Here is a 24,662-nt window from a genome sequence, read left to right as displayed (position 1 = left end):
ACTGGACGCAGTACTCCAACTGCGGCCTGACCAGTGTCGCATAGAAGGGGAGGATCACCTCCTTGGACCTGCTTGAGATGCATCTGTGGATGTATGACAAGGTGTGGTTGGCCTTCCTGACCGCTTCCCCACACTGTCGGCCCATGTTCATTGTGGCATCAATAATGACTCCAAGATCCTTTTCTGTCTCTGCACTGATGAGAAGGGAGTTCCCCAGCCTGTAGGTCTGCTGCTGGTTCTTCCTCCCCAGGTGCAGCACCTTGCACTTGTCAGTGTTGAAACCCATCCTGTTCTCATCCGCCCACTCCTGTAACCCGTCTAAGTCCGATTGTAGCCTATTCCTCCCTTCTACCGTGCCCACTTCTCTCCACATCTTAGTGTCATCTGCGAATTTGAACAGGGTGCTTTTTATCCCCTCGTCCAAGTCGCTGATGAAGATGTTGAACAGTGCGGGACCAAGGACCGAGGCCTGGGGGACCCCACTGCCCACATCCCTCCAAGTCGAATAAGACCCGTCCACCACCACTCTCTGGGTGCGGCCCTCTAGCCAACTAGTGACCCATTTGACTGTGTAGGTGTTGATGCCACAGTCCCCTAGTTTTTTAATGAGAATGGGGTGAGAGACAGCGTCGAAGGCCTTCCTAAAGTCCAGAAAGACTTTGCATCTAAGGATTTTGTGACCTGGTCATAGAAGGCCACCAGGTTGGTCTGACAGGACCTGCCTCTAATGAACCCGTGTTGATTACCCCTAAGCATAATCTCCCCTGCTATCCCCTCGCAGACATAATTCTCTCAAAAAGCTTACCCAGGATTGAGGTAAAACTGACTGACCTACAGTTTCCTGGGTCCTTCTTCCTCCCTTTTTTGAAAATGGGAACTGCACTGGCCCTTTTTCAATCCTCTGGCACCATGCCAGAGCACCATGAGTGCTCGTAGAGCCGTGCCAGGGGCCTTCAATGACCTCTGCTAATTCCCTCAGCACTCTGGGGTGGAGATCATCAGGACCTGCTGATTTAAATACATCCAGTCCCTCTAGAAGTTCCCTGACTAGGTCCTCACCAACCCTAGGCCTGGGTGCGCCTCCCCTGGGTCCTATGGGGGTCCCAGTGGGGGGGTGACCCGCTCCCTGCTCAGACAAATGGAGGAAAAGAAATTGTTATATAGGTTAGCTTTGCTGTCTTGTGCGACGACCAGATTTCCTAGCGTGTCCTGCAGAAGCCCCACATTACCTGGTACCTTCTTTTTACCCGCTATGTATTTAAAAAAGGACTTCTTGTTGTTCTTGATCCAGGTAGCTAGTCCCAGTTCCATCTCCACCTTGGCCTTTCTGACTTTTTATAAGTCATCTAAGCCAAAGTAAAGTCCTTCTCTCCCCACATCTACCATTTTTCATAGTCTCCATGGATAATTATAGAACTAACAGATATTCAGGGAAGGGAAATCTGATTGAGGCAAATCTGCACTCAAGTACAAGTGCTCACGGGACCCAGATTGGGTTTAGGTGGTTTAGTTAAGCCACATAAACATGAATTGGGAGCAGCATATGCAAGCATTAGTTGCTTGCCAGAAAGAGATGTAGGCAGCAGAAGCCAAGTAAGTTGGTGTGGGAAGGGGCTAGCGAGTCCCAGCAGGGTAGTGAGGGAATGTGTAGATTTCGGTGAATGTGTGGAAGTGTTCATTAGGTCAGGTTAACTCCTTGCCAGTCTAAAGTTGATTCTTTTCTGATCAAAACTAACTTTTGATAAGCCACACCATTTTAGAGCAACCTAAGCCCTGAGAATGCTGGCACACCAAGGCATTTAGATCACTCCAAACTTGGTTAGGGCAATCTAAAAGTAATGCCTGTGCGTACTCTTACACACTTCTGGGGCTTCCACCTAAATAGCAGCTGTGATACCAGAGAATGAAGTGTACTCTGGGTACACATTGCCTCCTAAATATGTGGTCCTCAGCATTTGGCTGCAGGTACAGTTTTAAATTGAGGGAGACCCCCAAAACATGCTACTTGAACATTTTCTGCATGCAAAACCAACTGGGAGATAAATAAGAAGCATTAGCTATCTTAGCAAATTGACTGATAGCTTCTGGTTGCTATGGTCCAAATTTTTAAAGATATTTCGCCATCTACAGCTACACTGAATGATTTGCTTAGATAATCTTGGAAAATGTTATCAGTACTTATTAGGATCTATAGAATCCTTCATTTCTTGAGAATCTGACCCTATCACAGTATTTTAGAATAATAGCTCTCATTCTTTCCCATCTGTTTTTTTTTTCCACAGAAAGAAAACGGTAAACAAAATGTCCTGCTTTTTCAAATCCCAATTCATTTTTCAACTTTGAATGAACTAATCCAAAGATAATATTTTCCTGTACCCATTAGCTAAAATGAAACCAACTTAAGACAAACCTTTTCACCATAACAGAGATGGAAAGTCCTCATATTTAGAAGAGTGGAAATATCAGCATTTGTTCTATTCTTAAAAAAAAAAATGATTCACTTAATGCATTAAACGATATTGTGATGCACCTACAAATCTTTATTTGAGTTCAGGTATTTTCTACCTGGTTATGTTTATGTTTATGAAGAAATGTAGCAACACCCTTTTTAACTCAAATATGCAGAGGTCTCACTTTGATAGGATATTTTATTAAATTATTTTGCTATCCTGTAGCCTTAACATAGGTAGTCATAGTTTTAAATTAAATTTTAATGGCATTTATTTTTAAAAAGAAAAATGTATTTAAAATAAAATGTATTTGTTCATTTCTTTGAATTATCATTTTTATCTGTCCTGGTATTTGTGTATTTTAGTTTCCAGCAGTCCTGGTAAACAAATTAGTCTTCTGTTACAGGGTGCTCCTCTATCCCTTCCATCATTCTTGTAGCTTCATCCTATATAGGGTCAATTACATTTATTCTAATACCTTATATCTTCTATTACATTTGATTTGTAATCAACAACTTTAACATGTGATTTAGGTGCAGAACAATCCTCAAATCTCATCTTTTCTTATTTACTACACCACTTGGGTTTGTGGGAATAATTAATATTAGCTGGCAGTCAATCTTATTGCACCTATGATCAGTGTCAACAGAATTGATTACCATATCTAATGAAGCCATAACATGGGCATTGTGATACAGTACTGTAAGAGGATCCTCTACTTACTGTAGGGAGAAAGGGCAAAGAGTGATAGTGAAAGCATTTCATGACACCATAGGAGCAAGATTGGCCAAGAATAGAGAAGGATATTTTTCTAAAGTTCTTTTTTCACAGGTCAACATTTCAGAGCATGGTGGTCATGACAGCCCAGACATTTTCCTAATTATGGCCTCTGAAAACTACCTGGATTTTTTTCCCTTTCAATTACCCCAGAAAAAGATATTCTTGGGTTTCACATCTATACAGAACTAACCAAATGACTGATTCCCCCATGCCCACAGCAACTGCCTCACAACACTCATGTGAGGTAGGTAACAATACTCCCATTTTATAGACTGGGAAATGGGGCCAAGAAGGGTTGAGAATTGGCAGCTTCCACTGACTTCATCTGTACTTTAAAAAGGCCACAGAGGGAGTCTATCTGAGCAAAGATTAGTGGTCAGGAATACTTGGCTCCCAGCCCTGTCCTTAGACCACTGCATCAGGCCTTTCCCTTCATCTTAAATACAGTCTTTAAAAACTCATGCCCCAGTTAATAGTATGCATGCCAATCAGAATTCTTCTATGGCATGCAATGGCAACATTAGGGTATAATCAGGTTGTGGGATAGCAAGTTTTCGGAGTAAAGCCAGAATTTAAACTGTATCATTCATATAGTATTGCTTCTTCCCATAGTCCTAGCTGAGTTCCCCCTACTGGACAGTCACCAGGCCACTGTATCTGAGTTCCACATGCAGAACTGGTGAGCTTTTAAAATTTCTCTTTCTCTGGGGTAAGCATTAGCAGTAGCACTTTCTTTGGCCTCCCAGACACCATGCTTCTTGAGTAGAGGCAGTCCTCGGACTTACAACACAATTGGTTCCTGAAACCTCGTCTTAAGTCGAAACGTTGCAACTCGGAACCAATTTTCTCATAAGAAATTATGTTATTAATGGGGGATTGGTTCCTGAACCAGGGCTCAATGCCCTATTTTCACCAAAAATACCCCAGAATTTTGTACTTGATCAATTATAGATGAGTAATATAGCTACATTAATGTATTTATATTGTAAATAGCAATCATATTGATTTGGAAGGACTTATTTGAGGTGACTTTGCTGTTGTTTTTGAAAAGCTTCTGGTTGGACTTTTTGAAGGGTTCTTGGCTGCAGTCTTCTCAGGAGTCTTGGCTGCAGGTTTTTGTGGAGTCTTGTCTGCTTTTTTAAAGAAAGTGTCCAAGGAAGTTTGGACAGATGTTCTCCAGGTTGATGAGCAATGCAGCAAACTTGTTCGCTGGCATAGCGTCACATTGGATCAAGTGTTGTAAAGTCGAAACTGATGTTAGAAAGTTGAAACAGGGTGTCAATTTATAAACGTTGTAAGTGCAAAACGTTGTAACTCGAAACGTTGCAAGTCACGGACTGCCTGTACAACCTGTGCATTATTCCTCCACGGAAATGAAAATAGCAGTAAAATTTCCACAGTCCCCAGGACCAGTGTGATCCTTCCCCCCTTCCAGGAGACTCCAGTTGTTTAAACATGCTTTTTCTAAGGGCTCCAAACTTGTGGCCACTGTTGTACAATGTACAAGCCCAGTAAATACATGATAGTTGAAGCAAACACCACAGATTCTGCAAGAGGTATTCTAGCCCAAGTACTCTTTTACCTTAGATAGCACAAGAATGTGCAGAGAGAAGATGGGATTACCTACATGCCTCCTTCCTCCCTCAGTTTTATTACTACTTTGGAGCTTAGATGAGGATCCTATGGGATGTTCAGGGGCTTCTTCCTTCTCTTCCTGCATGGCCTTCCTTTTCACTTCTGGTCCCTTCTCCCTCTCCAAATTGGCTCATGGGAAAATTTTCCTTTTATAAAGTTGCAATCCCTTTTATCAGCTGACCTCCTGATTATCTTAAATGTTCAAAGACCCCACCAGGTTATCCATTGCTTAGATGCAATCTACTCAAGTAGACCTTGTCAAATTACCTTCTGTCTAAAGAACTTCCACCTGAATACAAAACCATTGAGGTTTTAAATGATTCTCCCTTGCTAACTTTCTGACACCACCCTTGGAAGTTTACCCTCAACTAAAGGTAAGATGTAACAGGAAGGCAGACGTGCCTTACAATCCAAATGTAGTTTCAATTCGATAAATACTGTGTTTACTCAAATATAAGATGAGGTCCCTTCTCCCTTCCCTCCGATCAGCATGGGGGGAAAAAGCCCCTTGTCTTATATTTGCAAACAAGTAAACCTAATTAAATACAGTGTCTATCATTAAACTGCTGCCAGAAGCAGCATGTGCTCAGTAATGGAAACCAGTTATGAAGCTGCTTCTGGCAGCAGTTTAATGATAGACACTGTTAAGCGCAGCCAACACTGAGCATGTCTGGAAAATGCATGGCCCATATTGGCCAGCTATTAATCTGAACCTTTTTATTTTTTCCACTGTGACCCTTTAAAAAAAATGGGTAGTTGTTCCCCCAGGATAGAATAAGGTACTGCAATACCAGGCCAGCACTCAGAGAGACCAGAGTATGCTCCAACACCCTCCCCTGGCACCAAAAATGCTGATGGGAACCTACCACAAGGCTAGGTTAGTGCAACCCATCTGAATAAGATATAATGTCCATTGCCCTCAGCCCCCTCAGCACTGACTGTTTTTCAACTCCTGGTGAACGACCATGACTTCCTTTTCATTCCTTCAGCTGAGCAGAACCTCTCTTTCCCATTTCCAAATATTCCTTCTTCTTCACCAGCTTTAAATGTCTGGCAAACATTACCAAATGTCTATGTAGGTGAGAGGCTCTGTCATGCCCTCTCTGTCTGTTGCATGTGATTAGTGTAGCCTCACCCTCCATGAGGTAGAGCTAGACCAGATGGCCCCCACCTCATCTGCATATACAGCTTTGGTGGTTCCCAGTACTTGTGGCAAGAACACCTGGTTCCAGTTGTAAGCGGGGGGCTAATTAGCACATGGATCCTTTGTGGGGTGTATCTGGAGTACATACATATATTGAGCAGTGCTGGGCTGTGGTGTCAGCATGGCTTGAAACACTGTCACCTCTGCTGGGGCTAAGCCCAATTAACTCTATGGCAAATCATGAGCCTTTGGATTAATATCATGCATAGATCATACTCAAGTTGCTTCGTGGTCTCTTGTGGACTAAGATCAAGTGGTATCTGGGGGCATCCAAATCCCAAGACCTCTGGACTTGGGCCTGCATGTATGATGCCTGCCAGTTGATTTGGGAGTATCTGAAGTCCCAGCCTTGGATGGAGGATGCTCGTTGGTTGTAGCGCCACACAATGGTGTTTAGAACAATTGAGTTTTGCCTGCTCAATTGATATAGTTTTTGGAACAATTGAGTTCTGCTCAATCAATATGATTTGGAATGGATTTGGCTGGTTTGACCTGGAAATATATTAATTAAAAAAAAATAGATTATACTCAAGTAGGTACAAAGATGCTGCCTGAAAGTGTTTTTATGGAGTTCCTGTGCTAAGCCTTGCAGCAGTTTGCAAAAAAAAAAAAGGCAAAATGTGTCAATTCTGGATGAGCTAAGTCTATGGATGCCTGTAGTAATTTACCTATAAGCAAAATACTACAGGAATGCTCATTTCCAAGTCAATGTTTCCAAAATTGCCCCTCATTGCCATGTTCTCAGCCACAGCAGTATCTGACAGCAAGGTGGGGAGGGGTGGGGAGAGGAAGGACTACAGAGGAAAGAACTGGGGGTGGGGCAGGGATAGGGGGCAATGAGGCCCTGAGCCCCCCAGATTTATTTTCCTTGCTGTAGCAGTGGGAAGGGGACAAATTCATGGCAAACCCCCAATATTTAGATTCAATAACTGGAAAATTATAACAAATCTCTAAATTTTCCTTATATAGAATCTAATTTTTAGGGGGTCATCTTATATTCAGGGTCACCTTACATTCAATTAAATACGGTGTATATTGAGAGACAAGTCACTACCTGAAACTGGAACCCCAAATTATCTTCACTTGTGTATATAACAATATGCACCAAATGCTAAGGAACAAAAGCTCTTTTCTCTCAAACAGGTTTTAAAAAATGACAGAAATAAAGCAGAAAAGGCTAATTCTGATTTATCTATACCTCTTGCTGCTGAATATTAGTTCATGGCTATCTTTGAACCTACTTATTTAAAAAGTATCAGACCAGTACGCTGAAACAGCCCAAACATAGTGCAATTTTGTCTTTACCCGCAACTATAACTGAAAGAACTGGGATTTGCAAGAATGTGTTTTTTAAAACATTTCCAAAAGAATGTACTGAACAATTAACACAGATTTGTCAAAAGGTCACATACTAAGATTTACACTGTAAGATTAGATAGCTATAAGTTTGAAAGCAAAGCCCTTTCACATACAAGTTATAATTCAGTAAGGCAATAGATTTATTTCCTATATACAAGGGCATATACACACTACTGACCTCTATAAAGATTTTTTTCAAATGGCATGAATGCTAGTATACCAGTGCCAAATAGCCTAGCACTAAATGTGGAAAGATACAGCATGTTCCACTTAAAGGTATCATTTATGCAAATCTAAGATTAATTTTTCCCCTTATTCAGGAAGGTAAAAAAACACATCTTGGATCCAAGTACCAGCCCAGGGCAGGAGGTAGCTGTGGCTCTGGCTCCAGCCCTGACCTGGGGTCCAGGGCCAGAGCTGGAGCATCAGCCATCTTCCTCAGCCTGGGGCTGAAGCTCATGCCAGTTCTGGGGCTAAGTCCACTGCTGCCACCTGGCCAGGGCTGGAGCCAGAACCACTGAATAGTGGGGGGCAGGCAGAGCTCATAGCAGGGTGGGGCAGGCAATGAGGGGGACAGGTACTAGAGGGCCAAGTGATGGAGGGAGAAGAGGAGCAGGCGTCAGGGGGCACAGGCACCAAGGGAGGGCAAGGAATGGAGGCCAGGCCAACACCCGCCCCCCACCACTGCTGGTTTCCCTGCTGCTGCTTTCCCCATCACAGCTGTGTGGGAGACCAATTTAAGATGACCTTCCATAATTAGGTTCTATATATAGAAAACTATAACAAATTTAATTGCAGGGGGGGGCATCTTAAATTCAAAATCATCCTGGATTCAGGGAAATATGGTAGCCCCTTTCAGGGCCTTAGAACAAGACTTGTGTGTTTTTTGCCTGCACAGAGATTATTCTGTGGCTCCACAAGTGAGTGCTACAGTGTAGTAGTCCTCAACACTTTTAGATTCAAGGCCCCCTTCACTGGACTTGAGATACCCCTCACTGGACTCAAGGTACCCTTCATAACTTTTGTGAATTAAGTAGCATCCCATTTAAAAAACTAACTTGTTTACTCTTAACCCCTTGCAGAGGGGCCAGGCAGCAGGGGTGCAACAGTGGACAGGCATCCATGAGCCTGAGCCTACACCTTCAGCTCTCTCCTCACACCTCAAGGCACCCTTCAAAAGATCTTATGGCATCTCAGGGTGCACCAAAACCCTGGTTGAAAATCACTGCTATGGTGTCTACTGCAATATTGTCAGATCACTAGAAACAATCAGATCAGGAGAATTATAAGGTAGCAGGCCCAAGAAGGTACAGATCTGACCGAGGATCATGTAGGAGAAATGTTAACAAAACCCTAACCTCCTGTCCACACTAACATCAAGTTAAACCAATTTTATATTGAACTATTCATTCTACTTGTTAATCAGGTCTGCGCCACACCAATGATGGGGTCTCCACTAAGTCAAGGGTGTCAACCACAGAGCCTATAGGACAGAACTAGCCTGCAGAGCTGGGTCATCTGGACTGCAGCCTTGATGCAAGGAACATTCCTGAAGCTGCAGCCAAGCGCAGTGGGGAGAGCCATGGTGCTGAAGCCCCAGCAGCACCATGGGAAGAAGCCCAGCACTGCAGATTTCACCCAGGCACTTGGCTGCACCTTCAGGAAGAAGCCACAACACTGGTGGGGCTGACTCCAGTGCCATGGTTCTTGTTGGCTTGGCTGCCAATCACCCAGGTGAGAACAGTGATGCTTGAGCTGTGGCAGCACTGCAGGAAGAAGCCTGGTGCTGCAGCTTGTTCCCATGGCACCAACCAAGCACCCAAGCTACCAAGTTTCTTTCCATCTGGTCCTGGATTGGCCAGAGTGGGCACCACATATGCTGGATCTGGCATGGGAAGGGGGACGTGTCCATTGGCTCAATCTGGCCCACAGGGCCACCATGCATCATTCATCCAGCCTGCAGACCAGTCTTGCATGGAGACAAATTACTTTAATACCCCTGCCCTAAAGAACAGAGAGCACCAAACAGACTTCAGATAAAACACTGACAAATTATTTGGACACTCAGACCAGGTCATTACTATGACCTTCCTCCTGCTTGTACTGGATGGCTGGTACAAGCCATTACTAATACACTACCAAGCCATACATCAGATATGATCAACTGACCAGTAAAGAACAACCAACTGGAGAAGGGGCAGGAGACCATACACAGGAACATAAGGCAGTCGCATCCCTATGCAAAGGGCCTCCTCCTTCCATAGGCCAGCAGAAGGGAGAAGAGTGCTGACTGGCTCAGAATTCCCTGCTTAATTCTAATATTATAGAAGTCTACATCTGTCTGTCTGTCCATAACACTGTATTCACACTCTGATTGGCTGACAAACAGCTGATCAGAGCACTCCAAGCATGGGGGAGTGCCACCATGATTCTGAAGCCGCATGGAAGACCGGACAGAGGGTGGGGGAGCTGAGGCCAGCAGCGCTGCTCCGTGCAAGCGGCGCTGAGGACCAGACAGGGGGTCGGGGAACCAATGCTGGCCTCGGCTGCCCCACCCTGCTCCCTGCAAGAGGCAGAACAGCAGCAGCATGGGGTGTTAAGTGGCGGCACTACATCCCAGCCCCCTCCCCCATCATTCTTGATGGGCAATTGGCTAGTAATTTAAATATTTGGTCAGGTGATTGCCTGCCCTCCCATGTCATAAGGCAGGAGTGACAGCGGTACTTACCTCCATGCCGCCACAGCTTGCCCCACTAGGCTAGATCTGACCCAGAAAACTCCTCGCAGCCTGGATCTGGCCTGCAAGGGGTTCCATGGTCCAGATCCAGCCTGCAGGGGTGATCAAGTTTGACACCCCTACTACAGCAGCAATGCTGGTTTCCACTCTACCACCACTGAGTGACAGCAAGAGCCCCACAAGATCTTCACCATCCCCTCCCCTGTACACCACAAAACTTCAGATGAGGACTCAGCTAGGCTGACAGAAGAAGGCTTCTACTGAGTTAGCTTATATTAGCACCTTTTCCCCCCTCCCCACCCCTGCAACAGCTCTCCAAACCTCCCTATGTAGGATGGTGTCATGGGTGCATGGGCAGGGAGCTGGGCGCTTGTGGTGGGAGCGGTGGGGAGGAGCCACAGGGTAGCTCCAGCACAGGCCTTAGGTCCCACTTTTTCCCACTGCTGCCACCACCAAATGGGCAGGTCTGGAGTGGGTATTGCAGGGACCCCAATTCCCCTTGCCGGTTGGGCTGGGGCTGGGGCTGTGCACTCAGCCTGGGACTCGGGCCCTGTCTGCACAGTCCCTGAGGTGAGGTTGGAGCTGCTGCCTGGCTTTGGCAGTGGTGGCCCAAGCACAGAGGTGGTTGTGGCAATTCCTTCTGGCTGCTGCTGCTGCCAGCCCCAGCCTCATGGAGACCTACCAGGACCTGAACCCTGAGCTAAGCACAGAGCCCTGGCCCCAGCCCACTCCACGCAGGGTGTCAGGGCCCCTGCAGTGCCTGGTTCGTACCCGCCCACCCTGGCCATAATAAGCAGCATTGGCGAGAAAAAGCCAATGCTTTTTCCATGCAAGGGCTGCCCTGCAGCTTTTCCCATGCAAGGGCTGCCCTGCAGCCCCCAGCACTGCTTCTGTTCTGTCCTGAGTCTCTTCGCCCAGTGGGGCAGTGGGGAGGAGCCACAGGGCAGCCCCGACATGGGCTCCAGGTCCCACTTTTCCTGCTACTGCCATGGCTTGGGTGGATGGGTCCAGAGTGGGCGCTGCAGAGACCCCAACCTCCCATGTGGACCAGGGCTAGAGCCATGTGCTTGGCCCAGGGCTCAGGCCCTGGCCACATAGGTCCTGGTTGGTCTCCATGGAACCAGGATGGGGGCCAGCGGTGGCAGCAGACAGAAGGAGCTGCCACTGCTGGGACTGCTGGGAAATGGAGTCTGGCCATGGAGTTGTGCCAACCCTGCTGTGAGGCTGGGGGTGGTGGCACATGCCATAGGCTGGACAGCGCCTGGGCCAGGTGAGACCCAGGGACCTCATATGGGCCAGAAAAAGTCCTTCTGTGAGCCACATCTGGCCCATGAGCCAAATTTTGGCCACTCCTGCTCTAGGCAGACCACAGATTTATGCTGTATTCCATTATGCTTTTGTGCACATACATAAAGCTATTTAAATAAGTACCAATACTACTTTGTATTTATAAAGCACATTTGTTTTGAATAATCACAGATTTTACAAGCCTAATAAATTCCTCAGGACAGGAATTGGAAGGTCTAATTTATAGCCTATTTATAACATGGTAAAGAAAAGTTAAGAGAGTTCCTTAAAGTCATACACTGACCAAAGAGCACAACCAGTGAAAGGGCCCACAAGCTAACTACAGACAAAGAGCCTGAGGCTGAATCAATTCAATCTTTGCAAGTTAGTCTAAACTGTGTAGATTGAACTGATAAGCAAGTGAACAGACATTCACTTTTGATTCCCAAAATGCAGCCACATGCCTGCTAGAAGTTAGGGGGTGCTAAAGCATGCCTCTCAGCCTGCCAGCCACTGCCAAAGGGAAGGGAGGGAAGCCCTCTGAGGCTTTTGAACCCCCTTTCGGCTCGAGCAAAGGAGGGGCATGGCCAGGCACTAGCTTGGCATGGCTGACTATCATGATTGGGGGGTTTAAACCGCCACCCTGGCCCACACTGACCACAGCCAAGGGCTGCATGGCTGGGGTGGGAGGTGAGATGAGAGGGGAAGCCCTCAGAGGCTTTACCCCCTGACCTGAGTGGAGAATGGGAGGAATGGCCAGACCCCAGCCCAGCCCAGCAGGCTGAGGCAGGAGGAGGAGGTTTAAATGTCATATATCTTGACTTCAAAAAAGCCTTCGATCTGGTGTCCCATGATCGTCTCTTGGAGAAACTGGCCAATTGTCGCCTTGGGTCCCCCACGATCCACTGGCTGGAAAATTGGCTCCAGGGTCGGACCCAGAGGGTAGTAATTGATGGAAGTCACTCATCGTGGTGTCCTGTGACCAGTGGGGTCCCCCAGGGCTCTGTCCTTGGACCCATACTGTTCAACATCTTCATTAATGATGTGGACACTGGAGTCAGAAGCGGACTGGCCAAGTTCGCCGATGACACCAAACTTTGGGGCAAAGCATCCACACCAGAAGACAGGCGGATGATCCAGGCTGACCTGGACAGGCTCAGCAAGTGGGCGGATGAGAATCTGATGGTGTTCAACGCCGATAAATGCAAGGTTCTCCACCTTGGGAAAAAAAACCCGCAGCATCCTTATAGGCTCGGCAGTGCTATGTTGGTTAGCACTATGGAAGAAAGAGACTTGGGGGTCATCATTGACCACAAGATGAACATGAGCCTGCAATGCAATGCTGCGGCTAGTAAAGCGACCAAAACGCTGGCTTGCATCCATAGATGCTTCTCAAGCAAATCCCGGGACATCATTCTCCCCCTGTACTCGGCCTTAGTGAGGCCGCAGCTGGAGTACTGCGTCCAGTTTTGGGCTCCACAATTCAAAAAGGATGTGGAGAAGCTTGAGAGAGTCCAGAGAAGAGCCACGCGCATGATCAGAGGTCAGGGAAGCAGACCCTACGATGACAGGCTGAGAGCCCTGGGGCTCTTTAGCCTGGAAAAGCGCAGGCTCAGGGGTGATCTGATGGCCACCTACAAGTTTATCAGGGGTGACCACCAGTATCTAGGGGAACGTTTGTTCACCAGAGCGCCCCAAGGGATGACGAGGACGAATGGTCACAAACTACTACAAGATCGTTTCAGGCTGGACATAAGGAAGAATTTCTTTACTGTCCGAGCCCCCAAGGTCTGGAACAGCCTGCCACCGGAGGTTGTTCAAGCGCCTTCATTGAACACCTTCAAGATGAAACTGGATGCTTATCTTGCTGGGATCCTATGACCCCAGCTGACGTCCTGCCCTTTGGGCGGGGGGCTGGACTCGATGATCTTCCGAGGTCCCTTCCAGCCCTAATGTCTATGAAATCTATGAAATCCCATCCCTTGCATGCACTGACCCCAGCCAGTCTGCCTGGCCAGGGAGGGGCCTGAAAGGAATTCCTCAGAGACTTCCTCTCCCTGCTCTTGGAAGCTTCTCCTGCTGGCCCCTTTGGTTTCAGTGTGTGGTGCTGGACCAGGGCCTCCCCCCCCCCCCCCCCCCCGACGCTCAGGTGAGGACCAGGGGGAAAAGCCTGGTAGGGATTGCCTTCCCTTGCCAGGCAGACCACAGCTGGGGTTCAGCATAGGTCACGGAGGGCGTTTAAATCACCTTCCCTCCTCCCACTCAGCCTGCAGAACCAGGCTGGGGCCTGGCCACCCCCGCAGCTCTCTGCTTGGGCAGGGAGTATGGGGTGGAAAAGCTCTGAGGGCTTCCCTACATGGCCAGGGAGAGCCCAGCTAGGGTTGGTGCAGGTCAGGGGGAGGGTTTAAGCCAGTCCCCCCTGCCCCACCTCAGCTTGTTGGGCCAGACTGGGCTGGGGCCCAGCCATGCCCCCTCTGCTGTCTGCTCAAATGGGGGGAAAAGCCTAGAAGGGGTTTTCTCCTCCTGCCAGGCAGACCTCAGCTGGGGTCTGGTGCCAGGTTTCCCACTGCCTACCCTATTCTCAGCCAGCTGGAGTAGTGATAGTGCTCTGGCTATTGGTGCAGAGGCATGGGGCCAACCCTGCTCTGCTGGAGCTGACAGCACAGCCCAGGGCTGCAAAGATTGGGAACTCTCAAACCTTCTTGAGTTTCAAATAATTGCCTTAATGGAAATTTGGAGGTTTTTTGGGGAGAGGTACTAAGGACTTATCTCATAAGTGTTTTTGGGAAGAGGTACTTAGGACTTAACTTACTGAGATCTATTGTTTTATTCAATAACTACTGCAACCTAAAAATTATTCACTAGAAATTTCTATGCATAAAGCTGGCACTTTATTCTTTCCGCTCCTGGATGTACACTTACTTTCTCAGTATTGTTGAGCTTCCAAAGAACAAAGTAACTCCAAGAGGTACCCATCGCCTACCCTGAATCAATTAGAGCCAGGGGGCAGGGGTTAGCAGCTGTATTGTGTTCTCCTTTCTAAATGGCAAAGGGGTTCTATGCATCTCACTAAATGGTAACACACCCTTACCATCCAATCTCAGTTTGGATGTAGCTAGGGACAAAGTTTTATCCTCTTGCGGATAACAAGCACTTTTAAATGGTACATTCCACATTTAACTACATTTCCCCCTCCTCCCTTCAAAAGAAAAGACTCAAAGCTTTCCAGAACAGAAGATTAACTCTCACCCTTTTATCTAGGTTGATTTGCATTTAGAACAGCATTTACTAGGCTGTAAACAGACAGCATGGTTGAGCGATTTACCCATGGCTGCAAAAAAAAAAAAAAGAGTACAATAGCACTCAGTCTTTTCAACAATTGTATAGTTCACTGCAACAACAGTAGCAGCTACCCCTGCCACTTATCTTCCAGTGAAAGTTTTAAAAAGATTAACAGTGCATTTGTAGACACCTCATTTACTACTGCAGTGTAGTTTACCATTTCATGCTGACCAAAGTCGACTTGTGTTACTGTTATTATAAGAACACTGTCAGACTGTTTAGGGTCCCGGTCATGTATTTGGATCCTGTAGGATCACATAAAGAGATGATCCTTGCCCCAACAAGTTTATAATCCAAGTAAAAGATGAAAGACAACAGATGCAAGTCAGATGAGGGACATACATGGAAGTTCTTTTTTACTTCATTTTTTTAAGGCTATCAGGAACATGCTGAGGAAGAGATAGGTTAGGGATAGATCAGAAACTGGAACAGGTGATGATGTTGTGGGTCAGAAACTATAACAGAGTCAGGACACTTTAGTCAAAGCTTTGTGTAATTCATGTGATGTTACTTCAGCCTCATGTGTGTTTAGACCTTTTGCCTAATGTATGGTTTAAAATGCACCAAGCATCTCCATATTAAGTTTTATTCTAATTTGTTGCTGTTTTAAAATATACTTTGTTCATACTGGAAAGCTGTATGAAACCTCTTTGCTGGCCAGCAAAGAATACAGCATAAACGATTCTTTTGAATAGAGAGCAGAGGATAGGAGACATGTAAGTGTACATAGCTGGCATAAGCTTTTGGTTTTATAAGGTATTTTTGAATATGAGAATCATCTTAATCTGAAACTACTTAAGACACAAACAGATCATGGAAAACAGTTCGAACACACCCACTCCTTTTCTTTAGTTTTAGGCTATTTAATATGGCACATGTCCAAAAAGAAAAAAAATACCATGTGGAAAACTGAATGGACCCATTAAAGCAATAAGATTTTGCCTCGGGTGATGGAGGTTTCAGTTACATTAGCTGTTCCTTATAGGAAGACTGAACAACTGGTTACACATGTTCAGAAACCTACCTTGTTTTGTAACTACACGTCTCCCCCAAAAATCTTATATTGGGGTCACAATAACATTTTTAAAACTACAGAAACAGAAATGAACATCTCAATTATTTATAGTGTTCAAATATATACCTACCTATTTAAACAGTGGAAGCATCTATCTTCTGATCAGCTTCCATGAGGCAACCATTTCCATAGTTAATATAGCATAATTTTTCTTTCAGTTCTACTGGTATAAAACTGGATTATTTCCAGTAAATTCAGGAAGTCAGACAGGATTTATGCTGGGGTAATACAGCACAATATTGTCTTAACTTTAACATCTGAATCTCACCATCTCATCATCTGAAGTCTTCCCTAGTAGATTTGAAGAGATATAAATGGACACAGTTTGACACAATTCCTTCCTCTGACCCATGTGAGATGCAATGAGAAAGTTCATCAGCACGAAAGAGCTGGATGTGTGCCAACACTCACCATTAGAACATCTCATATCATAAAGACAAGAACAATGTGTATTTTCAGGTAGGTTAAGTTGTTTGTCCAAATCTTTTAAAGACATGCAGATCTGTTTTTGGTTAGTATGAAAGGCATGTGAGCTAATAGAAAACTAATCTGCTTTTAACCACTTTTTAAAGTCTTGCCTTTACTTAGGGCTACATCTTGCTGAAAGGTGAAAGTAGCACTAAGAACCAAGATCTCTCATTATGAATGTTATTATTCTGCTTTAAATCTAAACTGAATGTCTTTTCTCTCAGTATGGGGTAGACAATGTAGTTTTAGTTGGCCTCCTGAGGGGGAGGAAAGCCTGTTTCTAAAGTGTCACACTGTCATGGAGTAAATTAAAGTGAACTGCTTGAAGGACGCACACCTATCACCTGCATTCTCTCTTCTGTGCTGGAGATTTAAGACAAATAAATGAACCCTGTCAGCAATCTCTTTGAGGCTCATTCGCCTGCAAAGCAGTAATGCCAAACCCTGAAGCTGTGGTATTGCTCTGAGGCTTTAAAAACATCATTATACGACTGCACACCTAGTTTTTTCAGTTTAATGTGCTCAAGAAAAATCTGAATCGTGAGACTGGTAAGTTTATACCAGGCAATATGAAATGCTGTAAACACGCCACAAAATTCCATAACCATTATAATTATTACTATTTGCACTACCATAAAGCTCAATGCAATTAGTTCTGTCTACAGGAAAGTAACGTCAATCATGTCAACATCTTGACTTCGCAACAGTGTTCAAGTAGGCCAAATTTTAAATAGAAGAGCCATTTTTAACAGGTGCCAGAAATGTATTTCCTGAAAGGTGAAAGCTACCCTTTATTCCAGTTTACAACATCATTTTCACACACAATTGTACTGTCAACCTAAAGGTAACTCATGAGCAGGGATCCTGGTTTTCTCTGTTTAAAAATCACAAATTCTCTGATTAAAACCCCCAAATCAGCATTTTTTCATAATTAAAATTAAAAACCACTATATAGATATAGATATCTCTCTCTATATAAATAGATACGTATCAGTTTAACATGATGTTTTATTGATATATTTACAATTTTAAAGCAACTTGGAAACCTACCAGTACCTCAATCACTATAATAAAATAAATTCTAAATACCTATAACTATCGGTGCTTGATTTTGGTCTTTTTATCATGGAAAATCAGAGCTAACCCTACCCCCTTTCCTCGCCAGGATGCGGGTCCAGCTGCCTGCCTGGCAGCAGCAAGGGGCACAACTCTGCACCGCCACCCCCACTGCTGTTGAGTGGGCATGGAATGCTTTGCCATGGTGAGACACAACTCCCAGTGGTGGCAATGAGCTTCCCTGCCCGCTCCTGCTCTGCCTGGCTGCACTAGGTCTCACCTGCTGGGCCACAGAGGCCCTGGAGGGAGGGCAGCAGGGCAGGGAGCCTGCAGCCCGCAGTGGGCAGCCCAGCCTCACCCTCTGCACAAATCTGGGGAGGACATGCCCCCCATGCCCTCCCTCCTGGAAGTGTGCGCAGTGGTGGGGAGCCAGCCCACCTGGATGCACTGCCCATGGCCCCACCCCACTTCCTGCCCAGGCCTGGCAGCCACGCTTTCCGGCCCAGGGCCCCAAAGCCCTGCCCAACTCCCTCCCTCCTTCACTATGGATACCTCAATTCCCCTCCCCCGCCACCAGACTTACCTGTGGGGAGCTGCTCGCCAGGGTGCCTGGCCATCATCTGCATGTGTGATATGCACAAAGTGCCTCCTGCCTCACCGCCCTCCTCCCACTCCCTCCCAGCCTCTTCCAGGCTGGAACTCTGCCCGCTTCCATGGGGAAACCCACCGTTTTCTGCATTTTTCTCCTTTAAAGAAGAAAATCTGGGTTTTTCTCCTTAAAATGAGAAAATACGGGTTTTATCATGTGTTTCCATGGTGAAGAGAAAACTAGGATCCCTGCTTATAAGGCAGTAAACAAAGTGATAGAGGAACAGAAGGGAAATTATGCACCCATCTTTAAATCTGTATAAATGTGGCAGCCAAAGGTCTCTTATGCATTAAGGAGAAAATAATTGCCAAACTTTAAAAATGAAGTTCATCATCTTTCTTTTTTAAAGTCTAGTGTTCCATTACCAAGTGCCCAACTGAGCTAAGCTACAGCAAGCACACCATGGAAAAGATGCAAAATAATGCAGGTAAGGCATATTTTTCAAAAGCTGATATAATTTTAATGACAGAAAGAGGCATGTTCTAAGCACAGAGCCAGAGGCCTGGAAGTAATGAGTCCTAAATCCATTTCAGACACAGGTCCCCCATGACCTTGAGGAAGTCAAGATTTTAAACTAAAAATTTGCCAGCAAAGGGGTTTCCATTAATTACAGCTGGGGCTAGCACAATGCTGCCCAACACTTTCCATTATGAGGCTCTGTTCTTAGTGGTTTGTAACTTTGCCAAATTTCTACCACATGGGATGAAATTTTCCATGCCACCAGAACAAATTGTTTGGAATAACTTCAGCCAAACTTTTCAATTATTTTTCAGGATGAGGCTGGAAACATTTGAGGTTTTTGCCAATGTTGAGAATTTTGGTGACCTTTTCTTTGATGAACTCTAGGACCCTCATGCTTTGAAAGCATTCCTTGAAACTTTGGAGGTGGGAGAAGAGGGACCAGGCAGTCTTTGTGTCAGGGATGTCCCAAGTTAAACCTCCCTGAAGATGGGACATAAAACAGTTCAGTGATGCATATAGGCAGGCGGAAGACTGGACCTCAAAGCTGGTAAAAAGGGAAGAGGAAAAACTAGGAAGTGTAGCTGTAACTGAGTGGGAAACAAACTGGTGACTAGAACCCTGGGAGGGAAACAGGTGTGTGGGTGTCTGGCAGGAAAGGAGAGGTATATAGATTAGATCAATAATCAAGGAGATGTGAAGTGACTAGAATGGGAGACTGGGACTTGGAATCAGTGGGGCTGCAGAAAGGAAATGTAGCAAGAGAAGAAAGATCTGAAGAGGACCTGAACTATACAATGAAACCTAGGACTGGTTGGAAAAGACTGGAGAAAAATTGGGGTGGGTGTACTGAAATTGGACAAGAAGAGTGGAGAAAATTACAACTGGGAGCCCATGGAGACATGAGACAACTAAAGGAGGGAGGGAAGCACAGGAGAGAGAGAGAGTCAACATGGAATCAAGATCAGAAAAACAGAACTGGCTGGAGACACAGAGCTTGCATGCGTGTGCGTCCATGCGCCCGTGTATGTGTGCGTGTGTGGCGGGGGGAGCGACTAGGTAAGGAATCAGGGAGGGGATTGGAACAAGGAAAATTTTAAGTTTGGAGGGGTAAGACAGACATTATGGGCAAGGAGAAGGGGACAAAAAGCTTTAGGAGTGGAGATTGAGGCAAGAAAAAAGAAGCAGGGCAAAAGGGGAGCAGGGACTCAGGTAGCAAAAATGCTTTATTAATTACAAAGTCAGTGGAAGCTCCTTGCACAGTAAGAGACTTCAAATTCTTTATTTTTCAAAATATTTTCATTGTGTTCATTATTGGTTATGAGGGAATCTTTATTTTGTCTTATAGAATTGAATAAAATTTGAGAAATTCTGTTTAAGGTGCTGAAGAGGGAAAAATACATTCGCCTCTCTGAGAAGGCTTATCTGCCCAACTGTAGCCTTCAAATGCTACGGGCTATATACCAGGTCCAGATATGCTCAGCTTAAATGACAGTGGGCAGCCTACCTTTCCTATCTCTCTATAACCCTATGCTAGGTGGAGAAGCAACTTCTTCATTTCACAGCTGTGTAGGGAGTGAAGACACAGCTGGTTGTTAGAACAAGCAGTACAAGGGAGCAGACCTTCAGCTAATCATTGACATCTTTACCGAGGCATACAAGAAAATGAGATTGATGCTTAACATTCAGAAGTCCATCAGCAAGCTCTTAATGAGCAGTCCCCAGTTCCAATAATTCAGATTTACAGTGGGCATTTCCTGTACCTCGGAAGCTCTCTTTCTCAGAAGGCTGACATCAACAAAGAAATCCAACGTTGCCTTAAAAGTGCAAGTGCAGCCTTCAGACACCTGAGGAAAGGGGTATTCAAAGATCATTATGTTGGATCCAAAACCAAGCTCATGGTTTATCAAGTAGTCATGGTCCCCACCTTACTGTATGGAGCCGAGACACTGGACAATGTACAAGGAGACACCTCAAGTCGCTGAAGCAGTTCCACGAGCGCTGCCTGCAAAAGATCCTTTGAATCCAATGGAAAAACAGATGTGCCAATGTTAGCGTCCTCTCACAAGCAAGTACCACGAGCATCGAAGTAATGATCATCCAATATCAACTTTGCTGAGCCAGCCATGTCATCCGGATGTCTGACTCCAGACTCCCAAAGCAAGTTTTATTCTACCAGCTCAGTCAAAGTGCATCTTCAAGAGGAAGGCAGAGAAAGTGTTTCAAGGACATCCTCAAAGCCAACTTGAAAAATTGCAGCATTGACATCAAATTGTAGGAGACTCTTCCCCAGGACTGACCCAAATGGAGGAAGACTTTGCTGCAAGAATCTCAGTACTTTGAAACCTTATGATGACAATGGGAGACAGAAAAGCAGGAACAGCAGAAAATAGTGTGTTGCTGAGCAAATCAGGAATCCAGAGCCACCCATCCTGCACAGACAAATACGTGCCCAAGTTGCAGCAGAATCTGTTGATCTCGAATCAGCCTCTTCTGCTATCTTTAGACTCACAGATAGAGCAATCATATGGAAGACAATCAACCACGACTGCAAAGGATTGCCAATGACAAGGGAGCTCATTGCTTTAAAAGAGCCAATTATTTTCTTTAAAAGGTGGGACAGCAGAGTTCTGGCTGCGCACCAGAGTTCCAGCTGCTGGGAAAGGGAGAAAAGTGAGGGGCAATGCAGAATGAGATGTAAACAGGACCAACCAGACCTGTCTCATCACAGAACACTTGGTGTCTACATGTAACAGTGAACGGGCGCACTGTGAGCCAGTTCCAAAGATTACCTGATTTTCTAGGGGTAAAGGTTGTAGACGTGTTGGTCTAAGACGTGTTGGCAGGCAAAGTTCTTTGGGTAAATCCGATATCTTTTATTAGACCAGCTAAAATAGTCCGGAAAATTCTTCTGTGCAAGCTTTCAGGTACAGGAGAATGCCCGCCAATGAAAATGCATTCTCGCATACTGGCTTCTGGTTTCTATTCTATTCCATCCAGGAAGAACACAGACCAACTGCAGACACTTGTACCTGAAAGCTTGCAAAGAAGGATTTTTCCAACTATTTTAGTCAGTCTAATAAAAGATATCGGATTTACCCAAAGAACCTTGCCTGATTTTCTAGGTACATTTTTGAACCATTCCTGGCAGCTTTAAACCAATTGAACTGGCTTTTATATCTGTACATACCAGATTTAAACCACATTTAAATGGGGCTAAGTATTATGTGTGTGCACAGAGTCATTGAAGCGTAGGCCTGCAGAAAGTCTTTTAACTGACCACAGCACAGTGAGGCAAGCATGAAGCCCAACTGTCTGATTTGATATCAGTAGATTTGCCCAAAACAGGCTTTGAACTTGACTAATTCAAAATTAAAATTACTTCAAAAGTGTCAGCTGATTAAACATATCCAAGAACAGAAAAGTCTGCTCTAGTCCTGTTACAATGACTGCTTGCATTAGAATCACAGAGTCATTCCTCAAAACAATAATCAAAGACAGTTTTTAGACAATGTACAAAATGGCTATACTGACTAGGCTGTCTTCCTTTGTTAAAGTTTGTCCTGAGGCAAAAGAAGCTTTGTAGAGAAACCCCTATGCTAACTCTTGTCATTCATTCCAGCTGCCTGAATACTTCTGCATGACAAGTGAAAAGAAAGCTGGGCAACCTCAGCAGGTCTCCAATATCAGTTAAAAATCACAGCAGCCATTTACTATGAAATCCTTGCTTGCTTTTTACCAAGAACTTTGAGCTGTTAGCATTTAGACCACCCTGCTTCTCAAAAGCTAAGGCAATGATGCACAAGTTGTACTAGTTTAAGTCAAGCCAAACCCCAAAATGGATCAAATGATATTCTTTTCCATCCATACTATCATTTCTGTATCCAAGACACACTAACAGCAAGTCTCTTAAACGCTCTAAGGACAAAGGGGGCAGAAAAAGCACTGCCTGAAATATTACACTGGGCTCAACTTTAGCAAACGTACTTGGAATAAGACTAACATTGCCATACTCCTACAGAACATTTCAGTTCATCCATGTTAATAAAAGAGCTCTAAAGCTTTCAGATTATCTTGCTTTTTCCTTTGCAGCTCAGTGTCATTCTTAGATGCAACAGACAACCATGCCTTTCTGTGATTTTCTGTGAAGAATATCTCAGCTGTTTAGAGATTGGCATATATTAGAAAGATACTTAAAAAGCCGTCTCACAGGTTAACATTAGAGATTCAAACACTGTAGTCACAGGTATCAATTAAACATTCACAGCTCTGAATCTAACGTATGCTTCAAACACAAAAACAAGGAAAGTAGAAAGAGCATTTCTTTCCACGATGTACAAAAGAATACAGTAAGGAAATGCACACCTATAGACAAAAAGCAATAGAGACCAGATTTGTACACACACTGATGGTTCTTAGCAGGAGGACCATATTTTTAAATTGGTAAAATACTGTTTTCTCCTGCTTATACATCCCATAGTTCTGTAGTTTCTGTCCCACTATATTCTGGATGCTCTTTTCTAACCCACTCCTATTTTCACAGAGGTTCCCTGTTCCTTTGAACTCTGTTTGCCAGAAAAAACTGTACTGCAATTCATTTCTTATCTCTTATTGCCCTCCTATCTTCCTCCTCCTGGACTCTCCCCTCCATCTCTTTGTCTTATTTATTTCCCATGGCTTTCTTCAACTAAAAATGGGATAGCCTGTTTCCGTTTCTGAGACCTTCTTCCTTCCAGCAATACCATCACAACTCATACTAGTTCCCACGCAACTTTCGCATTCCAAATATCCTTTAACCTGCCCCCAGGGTTCCTTTTACCTTCTCTCCTAGTTTCTTAACTAAAAAAACATGACCCATGTTTTTCTGGTACTATGAGGTACAGGAGTGACTGGTGTCTCCAGAGTCTGGGGGGGTACAATCTTTGGGCGGGCCAAAAGCCCCATATCCACTCCTATCCTTCTGTGCCTCAGCTTAGTGCCCCTCCTCCCCTCCAACAAGGCAAAAAGACTGCCCTGTCCTGAGTGGTGCCAAGTTGGGGCCAATCTCGAGGGGGCATGTGCCCCCCCACCAGTTGCCTATGATGAAGTGTTAGCATCCTCTCATTTTAATTTGACTCTGCACTAAATCAAGTGCTCCACACTGAATGCTTCAGAGGGTAATGTGCTCATACAAATAGATTATGCTGATTTTTCTCTTCCTGAGGCTAAGGACCTTCATTTGGGGGAAATTACTGAAGCACCACTGAGTTCTTGTGGAAGAGGAAAAGGAAATCCCTCCAACACCCTGAGCCGCCCTCCCTCCCTCCGCCCCCAACCCCCCCCCCAAAAAAAAACACCCACCAAAAAACTGAATACCAGAATATACACAAGGAAGGAGGCTTGCCTTTATGACTTCACCCTGATGCGACTCTATCCTTGACAGCTAACCTAAACATCCTACTGCTTAGTATTTCAAATTTTAATTTTAATCAATCATCCAGAACCACAGGAAGCTTTGAAGACTGTTTTTATTGGATACTTTGAATGGTTTGGCAGTTTCACACATATTCTTCTGTAGAGCAAATTCAAATGATAGTACCTTTATAATTCCAATATGATGCATATCATTTACTTAGCATGTAATGATGCTTAAGATATTTCCATTTCTTAAATTGTGTAATTTACTGGATGCAGAGAAAGCAGGGTGAAAGTGAAGAGGAAGGACACAGAACTGAGTTTTTCCAAAGGTACATCAAGCCTGCATTTACTGAATAACAATTTGGCTTTAAAACCTTGCAAAAATGAAACCTCTAAAATTGATCATAGGTCCTCTAACTACTGGTATTACACTAATTTAATTTTACAGGAAAAGACTTGCTTGCGAGGATTAATTTTTCAGACATGCATTTGTATTATCAAAGCCCCCGTCACTATTTCTCTTCTCACACTTTTAAACCCTGCCTACTTTCTCTCAGTATCAAACCAGGATTTTTTTTTCCTGCTTAGCTATGTACTTAATATATAGAGTGGCATAAAGCTACAGACTATAAAGTCACTGTGCTTCACAGACACCTTCTGTGAATGTTTTATTGGTGATGTAAATGTATATACACAGGGCAAGAGGTCAAAGAATGGCGTAAGTACTACACTGGTCATTTTAAAGCAAGCTTCTCAGATACTAT

General features: G+C 44.8%; 1 protein-coding gene across 3 annotated transcripts in view; it reads right to left on the bottom strand.

Annotated features, from left to right (window-relative positions):
- PLEKHG1 (pleckstrin homology and RhoGEF domain containing G1) overlaps window positions 1–24,662 on the bottom strand; it is a 203,073-nt gene that overhangs the window by 59,864 nt on the left and 118,547 nt on the right. The gene's annotated exons all lie outside the window — the stretch shown is intronic.

Source organism: Alligator mississippiensis, chromosome 1, assembly GCF_030867095.1.
Source record: "Alligator mississippiensis isolate rAllMis1 chromosome 1, rAllMis1, whole genome shotgun sequence".
Taxonomy (NCBI): domain Eukaryota; kingdom Metazoa; phylum Chordata; order Crocodylia; family Alligatoridae; genus Alligator; species Alligator mississippiensis.
The sequence above is the reverse complement of the archived record's forward strand: the minus strand, read 5'-3'. Positions and strand labels throughout refer to the sequence as shown.